The following is a 12,257-nucleotide window of genomic DNA, read 5'->3' as shown; positions in this document are numbered from 1 at the left end:
CTGACTACTCACTGGAGAAGTTAGCAGAATTGTATATCAGTGAGATAGTTAGACTACATGGAATCCCACTTTCCATCATATCTAACCAAGACCCAAGGTTTTCATCAGGATTCTGGAAAAAGTTACAAGAAGCCTTGGGCACACAACTACATTTTAGCATGGCTTTTCATCCTCAGACGGATGGACAGTCAGAACGAGTAATCCAGGTAAACCTAAGAACTAATTGAATTTTCACAATTAATAAATTAAAATGATAGTAATAATGTGAATTATGTGATAGATCCTGGAGGATATGCTGAGGAGTTGTGTCGTTGAGTTTGAGGGGAGTTGGGATAGATATCTCCTACTGGCAGAATTTGCATACAATAATAGCTATCAAGCTAGCATTCAAATGGCTCTGTATGAAGCACTGTATGGGAGGAAATGTAGAACCCCAGTATGTTGGACTGAATTGGGCGAAGATAAGCTGGTAGGACCAGACTTGGTAAAACAGACTGAGGAGAAAGTGAAGATAATCAAAGCTAACCTGAAGGTTGCCTCAGATAGACAGAAATCTTATGCTGACTTGAAGAGAAAAGAGATAAAGTATGCAGTTGGCGATAAAGTGTTTCTCAAAGTCCCGTGGAAGAAAGTACTAAGATTTGGAAGAAAGGGTAAGTTAAGCGCTAGGTTCTTTGGCTCATATAAAGTCATTGAACGTGTGGGACCAGTGGCCTATCGGCTAGCTTTACCATCAGAACTAGATAAAATTCATAATGTATTCCATGTTTCTATGTTGAGAAGATATCGCTCAGACCCTTCACATGTCATTTCTATGGAAGAGATTGAAATCCAACCGGACTTGACATATACAGAAGAACCTATACAGATCCTAGCTCGGGAAGTGAAGGAACTGAGAAATAAACAAATTCCACTGGTGAAAGAGCTTTGGAGTCACCACAACACTGAAGAGGTAACTTGGGAAAGTGAAAAGACCATGAGGCAACAGTTTCCTCAACTGTTTGCATCAGGTAAATTTCGAGGACAAAATTTTTATTAGAGGGGAAGAGTTATAATATCCTCACTTTAGCTAGTTCGCACAGTCTACTGTTCCGGTGACCAATGTTGGTCCGGGTAGCTAGAATGTTTGAAATTTTAAATAGACTAGAGTGAGGAGTTATAAAGAAATTAAATAATACTCATAACAATCAAGGAAAAATTTTTAGAAACGAAATACACTAAGGTTAAACGAGCCGAAACACCAGGGATGAGTAACCCGAAGGGAAAGTGACGGTGAAGGCTGTTAGCAACCCTAGACCTGGGGGAAAAATTATAAAATAATTTTTGGGACTCCAGAGAAGGGTCATTGAGGTTCCTATGGCATTAGAATGCCTAGAAAATGCTTAGAAAAATTTTTCTATCTGTACACACAATTTTAGCTCGCTAAGCCAAACGGAGGGCATTTTGGTCATTTCGTCTTTAGAGATGATTTTTGCCCAACTTGTCCAGTTAAATAAATAATTTATATAACATAAAATATGAATAAATATTGTTAAAAATTTAATTAAAATTAAATAAATAAGAAAAGGAAAGAAAATGAAAGAAAATGGAATTATGACATCATAATGATGTCATTAAAATTCTCCCAACCAATACAATGTTGACACATGGCATAAGTTTATTTTAAAGAGACTAAATGGGCAGAAAAATGAAGAAAAAAAATCAGAAATCTCTCCACTCTTCTCCTTGCCGTCACCCATCCCTCCATGGCCACCATGAGCAAGCTTTTTCAAGCTTGATTTCCCTAGCTTTTACCCAACTAAACCCTATATTCCCAACACAAAAAAGTGTTCTTACATCTTGGAGAGTCTTTTGGGAGCAAAAAGAAAAGGAAATAGAACCCTAGCAAGTGGGAAATCTCACTCTATTAAAGGTATGTGACCTAACCTTGGTTTTCACTTTAAATTCAAGTTTAAGGACTATGAATGAGTGCAAATTACAAAGAAAATTATTAAATACCATTTGTATGCCATCCCTTAATTTCAGTAGCCTTGGTTGGGGTATGATTGTGATGAGTTTTATGGAGTTAAAATGGTAGTATGGCTGCCCTCCATATGCATCTCTTGAGTGAAGTAATGAAATGCAAATGATAATGCATGGTTGATGATGTTTGAGTTAGGTTTTGGATGAAAATGAGACTTTGATCATATGATGATGAAAGTAGGTTTTAATGGTCAATTAGTGACCATTTTGTTTTGTTTGAATAAAAAATAAAGTGAATTGTGTAGTGGGATTTGAGTTTGGTGTGGTTGTCGTTGGTGACCTGCAGGACTGGGCATGACTCCAGCAGGTTTGGGCAGCAATAACTAAAATTGTAGAGGTTCAATTGTTGCAAGACCAATTTGACATGAAACTAGACACATAATGGCATAACTTTGGTGAAGAAACCATGCCCAGAAAACCAAACCAAGTTGACCCAAAGATTGCCCTAATCTGGGTGACCTACATTCTGCCTGGGCAAAATGACCAAATGAACAGTGCTTAGTCATTTGGGCATAACTCAGTGCAGAAAGGTCCAATTGACTTGAAATTTTATAAAAAAACAAGCTGAGATATATACCAACAACTTTCATGAAGAAACCTAACCCAAATTATGACCATAACATATTCAAAAAGTGACCTGAAGTTACTGCTCCTAATACTGTAGATTTAGTCAGTCCAGAAATTCTAGAAAAATCATAATCCGGCCAGTTGTGGTTTTTAGGCCATAACTTAAGCTAAAAAACTCCAAATAGAGTTATTCAAAAAAGGAAATGCAACTAGATAAAATAAGGAACAACTTTCATGTTGATCATTTTGCCAAATTCCCACTTCAAAAATGACTAATAGAACAGTAAACACAAAGCTTGAAAACTGAAAATTCTATCCAATTAACATTAAGCTTAGAAATGGTATTAGCAACCAATACCAACAAGTTTAGAATGCAAAATGTGGTATGTTGGGAGTATTAAAACCAATGTCCCTATTGTCCATGTAAAAGTCAACATTTTGTTGACTAATGAATTGAATAGTAACACCAAAACTTGAAATTCAAGAATTGTGAAACTTAAAAGTGTAATATGCCCTAGTATACCTAGCAAGATTGGTTTGGATAGGTTGGCATGCCAATAGGGTTCTGTTAGCAGTACTGCATATGCTTTATGCCATTCTGTATTTCATGGCCTCCCATGCCATTCTGTGACATAATAGCCTTTGGCTATGTTATTTGAGTTGTTATACTCAGGTTTTATCCATGATAATTATTATAGCTTATTAGCTATTCTGTTGCACACAGGGAGACACAATGTGACCGATGGTGTGATGGTCCAAGGTACTTAGTACCTAGTGCCAGTTTACCCGTTTATCCAGTCCAGTCAACTAGTATGGGTTACTCGGGCAATGATAATAAACCTTATCAAATTTTAATTGAATAATACTGCAATAAATATCAAAAATTAAGTCTACCCAAAAATGTAATCATACATTCTATATACTTATTTTATTTTATTTTATATTATCACCACTAAGTAGAATTGCTTAGCGTGTTGCTTTTGCCACGCGCAGGTACTGGAGACCTAGCTGGGGAGCCCAGCAGACATCAGACCGAGTGAACTTTCAGACCTGCATCCGGAGTCCAAAGTCACCTCATATCTACAGTGCACATGGTAGGACATTAGGACTTGGGGTAGCATTTTGTATTTTGTATTTTGTATTAGTTTTGGATTGTAACTATAAACTCTTGAAATTATTTGATGATGTAAATATATGAAATTTCATGTTATTGAAATTTTCTGTATAATATATGTGGAAAAATGAAATGTTGAGAAATATGTATAAATGTGCTTCAAGTGATGAAGTGAACAGAAAAGTCCTGAGAATAGTATTGAGATTTTGAGATTGATTTAAAATGTGTGTAATGGAGTTCTGGATTTGGAAATTATATTGGAAGTGTCTTTTAAATAGGTTCAGAAGAACTGTTTTTCCAATTTACAGCCGGCACACTGCTGGATTTTCTATAAAAATTTCAGAAAAATTCAAATTTATCAAAAATTATAAATAAATGAATTAAAAGGGATAAATTGTAATTAAAATATGAATTGGTGCTCCGGCACACTGAGTGGCATAACTTGCTTGGCTACACTGTAGACGGGTAAGGGTGGTCACAGTTTATTATGCTTTTGACTTAAATTGTTGAAAGTTTACTTGTATGTGTTTGAAATAGCAATAAATGTTTAGTAAATTGCTAAGCCAGTTTTGAAACCATAGTGTCATGACCATATATTTGAATGCCTCATTAGCATGACTAGTGGGGGAAATTAGTTTTAATTTTGATTCCTTCTCTGGCTGAAGTGTTGAGGTGTGTGCTAGTAGAAGAAGAAATTTGAATGGATATCCATATATTTGAGCTAGCTAGCCCTGTGATTACTCATAAGCCTCCGGCTATTGAGATGAATATGTTTTGAATGGCATGATATAACTGTGTGTTTTTATGAAATTCATTTTGAGACTTCCTAAATGAAATTGCTTGGATTAAAAATTTATAAATCATGTTTTGTATCTGTTTTTCATATTCAGTTCAATATTTGAATAAATGTGATTTGAATTATGCGTAAATGTTATTTTAGTATATTGTGCACCACTGAGTCATAGTACTCAGCGATGGCTATTATTGCTGTCGCAGATATAAAGACTAAAGGAGTAGCAGAGTGAGCTGCTGAGGATATTGGAGCTCCACTCTTGAAGTTCTGTCAGGTATATTTTATATCATGATTGTAATATTTATTTTGATGTATGTAACTATATGTACATTTATAAAATGGTCATGAGCAATTATATAGAGTTTGTAATAATATTATTTTGGATTTGCTAATGTAAAGTGGTTGATAAATGTAATTTATTTTTACTTTAATAAAAAATGAATGGAAATATTGAGTACTATTTTGATGACAATTGAGTTGTGAATTATTGATTTGAATTTTTGAAATTTGTGAAATGATGTTGAGTTGTGTTGAGGTAGTAGTGAGTTTGATGAAAAAGAATTATTAGAAGTGTTTTTACAGGTTTTTGAAGAACTATTTTCTTAAAATACAGATGGCACGCTGCCGAAATTTTTCCAAAATTTGTGTAAAAATAAAAATAGACAACAATTTTAGCTAGCTTTTAAACTTATATTAAATGTAAGAAAATGCTCACAACTTCCAAAAAGTAAGAAAAAGGTTTCTAAAATCCCTTGTAGGGTACTTAATGAGTTATCGGTAGGTGAAGTTCGATAATTCATTAGGTATTCTACGGGATCATGTTTTGCCTTACAGAGGGGTAAGGTGTGACAACAAATGGTCACAATTGATCATTTCTCAACTCAAATAAGGTCAACTACATCATTTGGTGAATTCTCAAATTTTTTTTTAATTTTTCACATGCTCAAAAGCCTAGCTACACATAAAGTTCAATCTAATGCAATTTAAAGTGTGTATTCATGTTTTACACAACTAATTCACCTCAAATAACCATTCAAAACCATCAAACTCATTCATATCAAACCCTAACCCTAGCTGGACGAATGTCATGTTTGGTCGCTCAATAATTATTTTTGTTTGATTTTACACAATTTCTAAGTTAAGTGAGCTACATACACAACAATTAAACTAAAATTTTCAAATTCAACCACTTACCTTAATTAGAGCTTTTCTAACTTCTTAAACTCCACTTCTTTCCTGTTTCTTGCACTTCAAATCTTCTCTTCCAATGGCACTTAGAAGGTTTCTAGGCTTTTTACTAAGATTTATGGTGGAAATCAAGTATTTGGAAGCTTGAGGCTTTGGCTATTAATGGTGGTTGAGGGAGAAAGCAAGAGAGAGAGAGAGAGGACATTTTTTTTTGGAGAAGAAGAAGAATTCTTTTTTTTTTTCTTTTGAATTTTTAACTTGTTAATACATAATTGTCCACAATTTCAATTTTTTAAATATTAGGTTTATTGCATCATGCTTATGTCATGCATGATGTAATAAACTTTTTCTTTTCTTTCTTTTTCTTTTTCATTTATTTTTCCATTAGTTCTTTAATTTAATTCCCGATTCTAAAATTTTCGTTTCTTCAATTTTATTGGAAAGTTAGGTCAGGAGTCAGCTCTAGGGGTGAATTGACCAAATTGGCCCTCGCTGGTTCAATCTGATTTGCAAGTTATTCGATATTTCTTCTGGATCCCTGACCTAATTATTTGACCTACTTAACAATTCTTTTTCATGATTTTCTCTTTTTCACTGTGTTCGAAATAGTTTTAAGGACCGCAGCGTCACATTTTATGGTTCGAAATTTGAGTTTAGACTAACCTCGTAGTCATTCCCAAGAAGGTCACCCATTGCTGTGACTCCCGACTCATTTAACTTCTTGTGTTCTGTTTTTCTTATTTATACTTAACTATTTGGCAATTACTAATTATTTGTGTTTAGGGCTTCTCTAGATGTCTTAGATGTAGTTCTAATTCTCTTAATTGTCAGGACCAACACTGATCACTGGAATAGTGAAATATACCAGGCTATGCCAATAGGGGTGTTACAATTCTTCCCCCCCCCCCCCCTTAAAATAAATTTCATTTCAAAATTTTAACTGATATCAATCTCTGAAAAGCTATGGGCGCTGTCTCCTCATGTCCTCCTCTCGCTTCCAAGTAGCCTCTGTTAGTGGTATGCCTTAGAGCATATCATTTAGTATGCATCTTGTACATGTTTTTTTAATAAAAGGCATTTTCACTTTTCCATTTACATAATATATTTATGTGTAATAGAAAAGTTCTATTAATATTTTGTTAGAAATTCTATTCTTAAGTTGTTAAGAATATGAGTGACAGTATTTCTAGCACAAAGTATCATAAATAGGTTCACAATCGAGGATACTTCACAATAAGGACATGACTTATCCAGAAAGATTGTAATCATGTTTGTTCCCAAGTTATTTATATGAGATGTAAATAAGATGGAATGGTGAGTCTCATGCCATATAACAAACATGATAGGCACTTATACATGATAAGTAGGTCGAACCAGTGACATTTGTGGCATGGACATGGAGTTTAGTCTTGTCAATGTATTGTTATAAATCATATCAGTGCATATAATCTTTAGACTTGAGATAGCACAGTTATCTTATATATAGGTGGTTTGAGTTTGATACTGCTTTCATACTTGTACTGTGTATGGGTGTATGGGCATGTATTGGCTCCTATTAGTTATATATGGAGGTAGGTGTTGATCAAGATGGAATCTGTTCCCCTAAGTAAATAGGAATAAAATCCTATGTTCATTTAATTGTTCTTGATGTTTCAAGTTCCTGGCCAGGACAGATAGATTTAATCAGAAAAGAGTTTCTGATGAGAAAATCTTTTTAATAAAAAAATGGAATTAAAAGAAAACATAATATTCATAGCAAATGTGGTTTGACATAAACCATGACTCCAGCTCGAATTGAAATTTTGTAACAAAGAGATTCTAGTGCATAGTAACATATGATTATAGGTTCATTTAAGGTAAACCTTATTACCGATTGGGTGGCATGGCATGCTATGCTAGGTGTTAACCATGGTCTATGAGGTGCATTAAATGATTTAGAGAAATCATTTATGGTAAGAAAGAGTTCTGATGATATTAAGAGTTGATATCATATCTCATTGCCAATTAGTGATGAGCCTAGTAAGTCACACACATACATAAGTAATCACCAAATTAAATATGATTTAATTAATTAATTAAAGAGTTTAATTGATTAGTTAAATAGGTTTGGTTTGCAATTAGATTGCAAAGTCCCTAGCATGGCTTGAAACCAAATCTAGGTTATTGGATGTATAGTATAAGTTAAATTTATATTTAAAGTATTTAAATATGAATTTAATTAATGACAAATTAATTAATAGAGATTAATTAATTAATTTACATTTTATATAAATTGATTAGAGGAAGAGAAATAATTATTTTGGGTTAAGAACTCAAAATTAAGACATAGGGGTATTTTGGTCATTTCACAGGGTGACATGTAGCACCATGAGATGGTGACACATGGCACTATACATAAGCTTGTCATATGTCTTTTAATCATGTAAGATGATTAAAATCATGTCACACCTTATCCCTTGTAAGGCATGACATGTTCCCGTAGCATACCTAATGAATCATCGAACTCCACATACCGATAACCCATTAGTTATGCTGTAAAAGATTTTAAAACAAACCATAGCTTTTTATCTTATCAATTCTTTTTGTGGAAAACTGAATGAGAATAGTTAAAATTCCACTTAAACATTCATTGAAAATAATGATTGACTAAATATTGTAAAAGTTACATTTTCATAAGTCTCAAAGTAAAATACAAAATAGTTATAAACTCAAAATGTGATAGCAATGCAATGCTTTTAAATATAAACTGCTCAATGTCCTTACATCCATACATATAGGTACAAAATACATCCAAAGGAATCACAAGGGTATACCTAACGTAAATACCCATAAACAATACCAAAATGCTGCTTTCAAGTCTCTCACTCGGTGACCTTCTCCTTTCCCTTACCTGCGACAGCATAAAGAAGCTATCGCTGAGTATATCACTCAGTGGTGCACAACTAATAACTTTAAAACTTAAGGTAAAACACAATTTGTCAAAGCATAATAAATCACATTTTTCTTAAGCATGAAAACTTCATAATAGTTCTAAGTCCATAAAGGCCATTTATTGGAATAACATTTCAAATAAGAAATCACACTTGATAAATCACAATTCACAAAGCATTAGTGTTGCCAACACCAACACATAGTTTAGGCCATGACACAAAATTTCATAATCAGTGCTGTGTTGTATACCATGACAAAGCAATCTCAACCTCACTAACCGTTATTAATGAGGGAAGGGCTAGCTAGCTAATGAGTACTCATGTAGTCTTACCCCACTAACCATTATTAATGGGAGACATAATCAATTTCAATTATCAATCCCAATTAGCAGTTACTACTGGGGAGTTCCGAAAGAGACTGTCATGCTAACTGTGGTTTCAAAACAGTTTCCAAAAATTTCCCACTCAACAATCACATTTATAAACCAATAAACACATTTAAATTCATCATGATATCCATATAAAGGTGGCAACACTTAAATTTCTTAAATGCAAGAGAAAAACCATATTTCAGTCAAAGTAAACTTGTTCAAAGCAAACTCATTCAATTTAACACATTCCAAGCAATTTACAAGTTTAAAAATGAAGAACAGGTTAGTTGTACATAAACCTTCAATAATTCTTCTTCCTTGTTACCTACTTCTCTTTGTCCATTTCAACTTCTTTTTCTACTGAAAATACACAAATAGAATACCTCAATACCAATCTCAATTGCTACCAAGAACTCATTACATGCATGTCTAATGCATCCCAAGTTAGCTTTGAAAATTTTAGAATATTTTGGTTTTGGGACAGCTTGGTGCCTCAATTTTGAACCCAATTTATACCTAGTTTTGATCATAATTTGGTGAGGTGTTCTTCACGAAAATTGTTCATTTAGGTCTTAACTTTATTTTTCTTTTTGAATCACCTAATTCGGAGCTGTGTAGCTCAAGTTATTACCAAAATACGGTTACTGTTCACGTCACTATTTATGCTGCAGATTCAGTTCTGTTAAATTTATCAATCCAAATGCGTTCAGCAATTTGATCAAGTTAAGTCCATAATTTGGTCTAATGTTCTTCATACGAAATGTTCTATTATGTTTTAGGTTTCCATCGGTTCAAGAATCGTCTAAATTGGAGTTTTCTAGAGAGAGTTATGGGTATGTAAATTTTATTGTTCATATGGTAAATATGCAATTCTAAAGATTCGGTGATTCAAATTTGCTCAGTAATTTGATTGGGTTAAGTCCATAATTTGGCATTAAGTTCTTCATATGAAATGTTCTACTATGTCTTAGGTTTCCATCGATTCAAGAATTGCCTAAATCGGAGTTTTCTAGAGAGAGAGCTATGGCCATGCAAAGTTTACTGTTCATATGATCAAATTTTGCAGGTTCCAAAATTTTGTCTCTAAGTTCAAGGCTCATTTCAGATAGTTTAAGGTCATTTTCGAGGTAGGGTATCTACACAAAAGTTCTAGCCCTATGTCTTAAGTTTCATTTCCAATTCGTTTCACACCAATTGGAGTTATGTAGCTCAATTTATGGGCTGTCAAACACACTGAACTCAGTATGCAAATTCTGCCCTAGGTTCAAATTTTTCATTTCTTTAATTATTCCCACTAACCAACCTAAATTCATATTTAATTCACCCAAAATGACTATAATTTAGCATTGACACATCAATGGCACTTCCCAGCACAAACCCTACAATTTTAAAACACCAAAGTTTGCAATTTTCCCTGATCCTACCATTTCATTACCTCCATTCATCAACCCAATGTCAATTCAAACTAAATAAACCTCAAATAACTATAATTTAACACTACACACACCAATTTCACTCTCTAGCACAAAAACCCTAATTTTCCCATGAGCCTTAATCTCCCATAATTAAATTTATACACATTTCATGCAATTTCTTTGCCCTAATCATGTATACTACTTCAACTAAGCTTAATCTCATCATAAATTTCATTCAAAGACATCAAATCCTAACTTTTCTCCAATTTGGCCAAAACCCTAGTTTAGATTCCATACATGATTTCTTTCATTTTATTATGAAATTTCATGCTTTCTCATGTAAATTCATCACACCCAAACTTGATTCAAAGCATATTTGGTTAATCAAGTATGAAAGAGAGAGCTTACCTCACTTGATGATTTTTCCCACTTCCAATCTCTTCCAAATCTTGCTCTTTTTGTTTTTTAATCTCTCAATGAAAGATCTCTTTGATGTTTTCTTTTAGTGGGCTATGGAATTTATGAAGGGAATTGAAGTGAATCAAGACTTGGAAGGGAAAACAATGGTGGAAGAAGATTAGAGAAGAAGAGAAAAGAAAATAGAGGGAGAGGGAAGATGGGTGGTGGCATGGAAGAAGGGAAAGAAGGAGACTTGTCTTCTTTTATACTTATTTATTCCTTTTTAATTAAATAATTAAGTTTAATTGTCAAAAGCCCATAAGTCGTTAATTTTAATTAGGTCAAAAATGAAATTTAAATTCTAGATTTTTACCTCTTTTATTTTCTTTCCACTTTTACTCTAATTTTTCCCTCAATATTTCTTCATAATTCAATATTTTTTTTCATTTAATTAAATTGACATTTTAGTCAAAAATCAACTCTTAAAGTGAATTGACCAAAATGTCCCTTATCGGGTCATAATCCCTCTTTTACAATATACCCGGTGAGTCCTTATATTTTTTGGTCACTTGAATTTTTATTGTGTCTATCTCAATTAATTTTCTATTTATTTTTGGTCCTTAAGGTGTCTTTAAATAGTATTAGGTACGGACCAAAATGTTACTATTCATAACTCGGAGGTTCAGGGTGTTACAATTCTCCCCTCCTTAACAATGAAATTTCGTCCTCGAAATTTACTTGGTCTTATTCTCTGAATAGCTGTGGGTGCTGCCTTCTCATGTCCTCCTCATGCTCTCATGTAGCCTCCTAGCCTGAATGATGGTTCCACAGCACTTTCACCAGAGGTATTTGCTTGTTCCTCAGCTGCTTCACCTCATATGCCAAAATCTTTATGGGCTCTTCGTCATATGTCAGGTCTGGAATCACCTCAATCTTCTCTACTGGCAAAATGTGAGAGGGGTCTTATCTGTACCTCCTCAACATGGAAACATGGAAGACATTGTGAATCTTTTCCAACTCCGAAGGCAATGCAGGTCTATATGCCAATGGACCCACTCTTTCCAGAACCTTATACAGCCTAATGAAGCGAGGACTTAGTTTCCCCTTTCTACCAAACCTTATGATCCTCTTCCATGGGGAAACTTTCAAGAACACCTTGTCACCCACACTGTACCAAATATCTCTTCTCTTTAGGCCAATGTAGGACTTCTGTCTACCCGTTTCAACTTTGAGTCCGTCTCTAATGAGCTTAACCTTTTCTTCCATCTGCTGCACTAATTCTGGGCCAATCAACTTCCTCTCGCCCCCTTCTTCCCAACATAAGGGAGTTCTACACTTTCTGCCATAAAGTGCTTCGTATGGAGGCATCCCGATGCTTGACTGATAATTATTGTTGTAGGCAAATTCAATTAAAGGCAAGTATGTGTCCCAACTCCCTTCAAACTTAATCACATAAGC

Source organism: Hevea brasiliensis, chromosome 4 (assembly GCF_030052815.1).
Source record: "Hevea brasiliensis isolate MT/VB/25A 57/8 chromosome 4, ASM3005281v1, whole genome shotgun sequence".
Classification (NCBI taxonomy): Eukaryota; Viridiplantae; Streptophyta; class Magnoliopsida; order Malpighiales; family Euphorbiaceae; genus Hevea; species Hevea brasiliensis.
Note: the sequence above shows the minus strand (reverse complement) of the source record.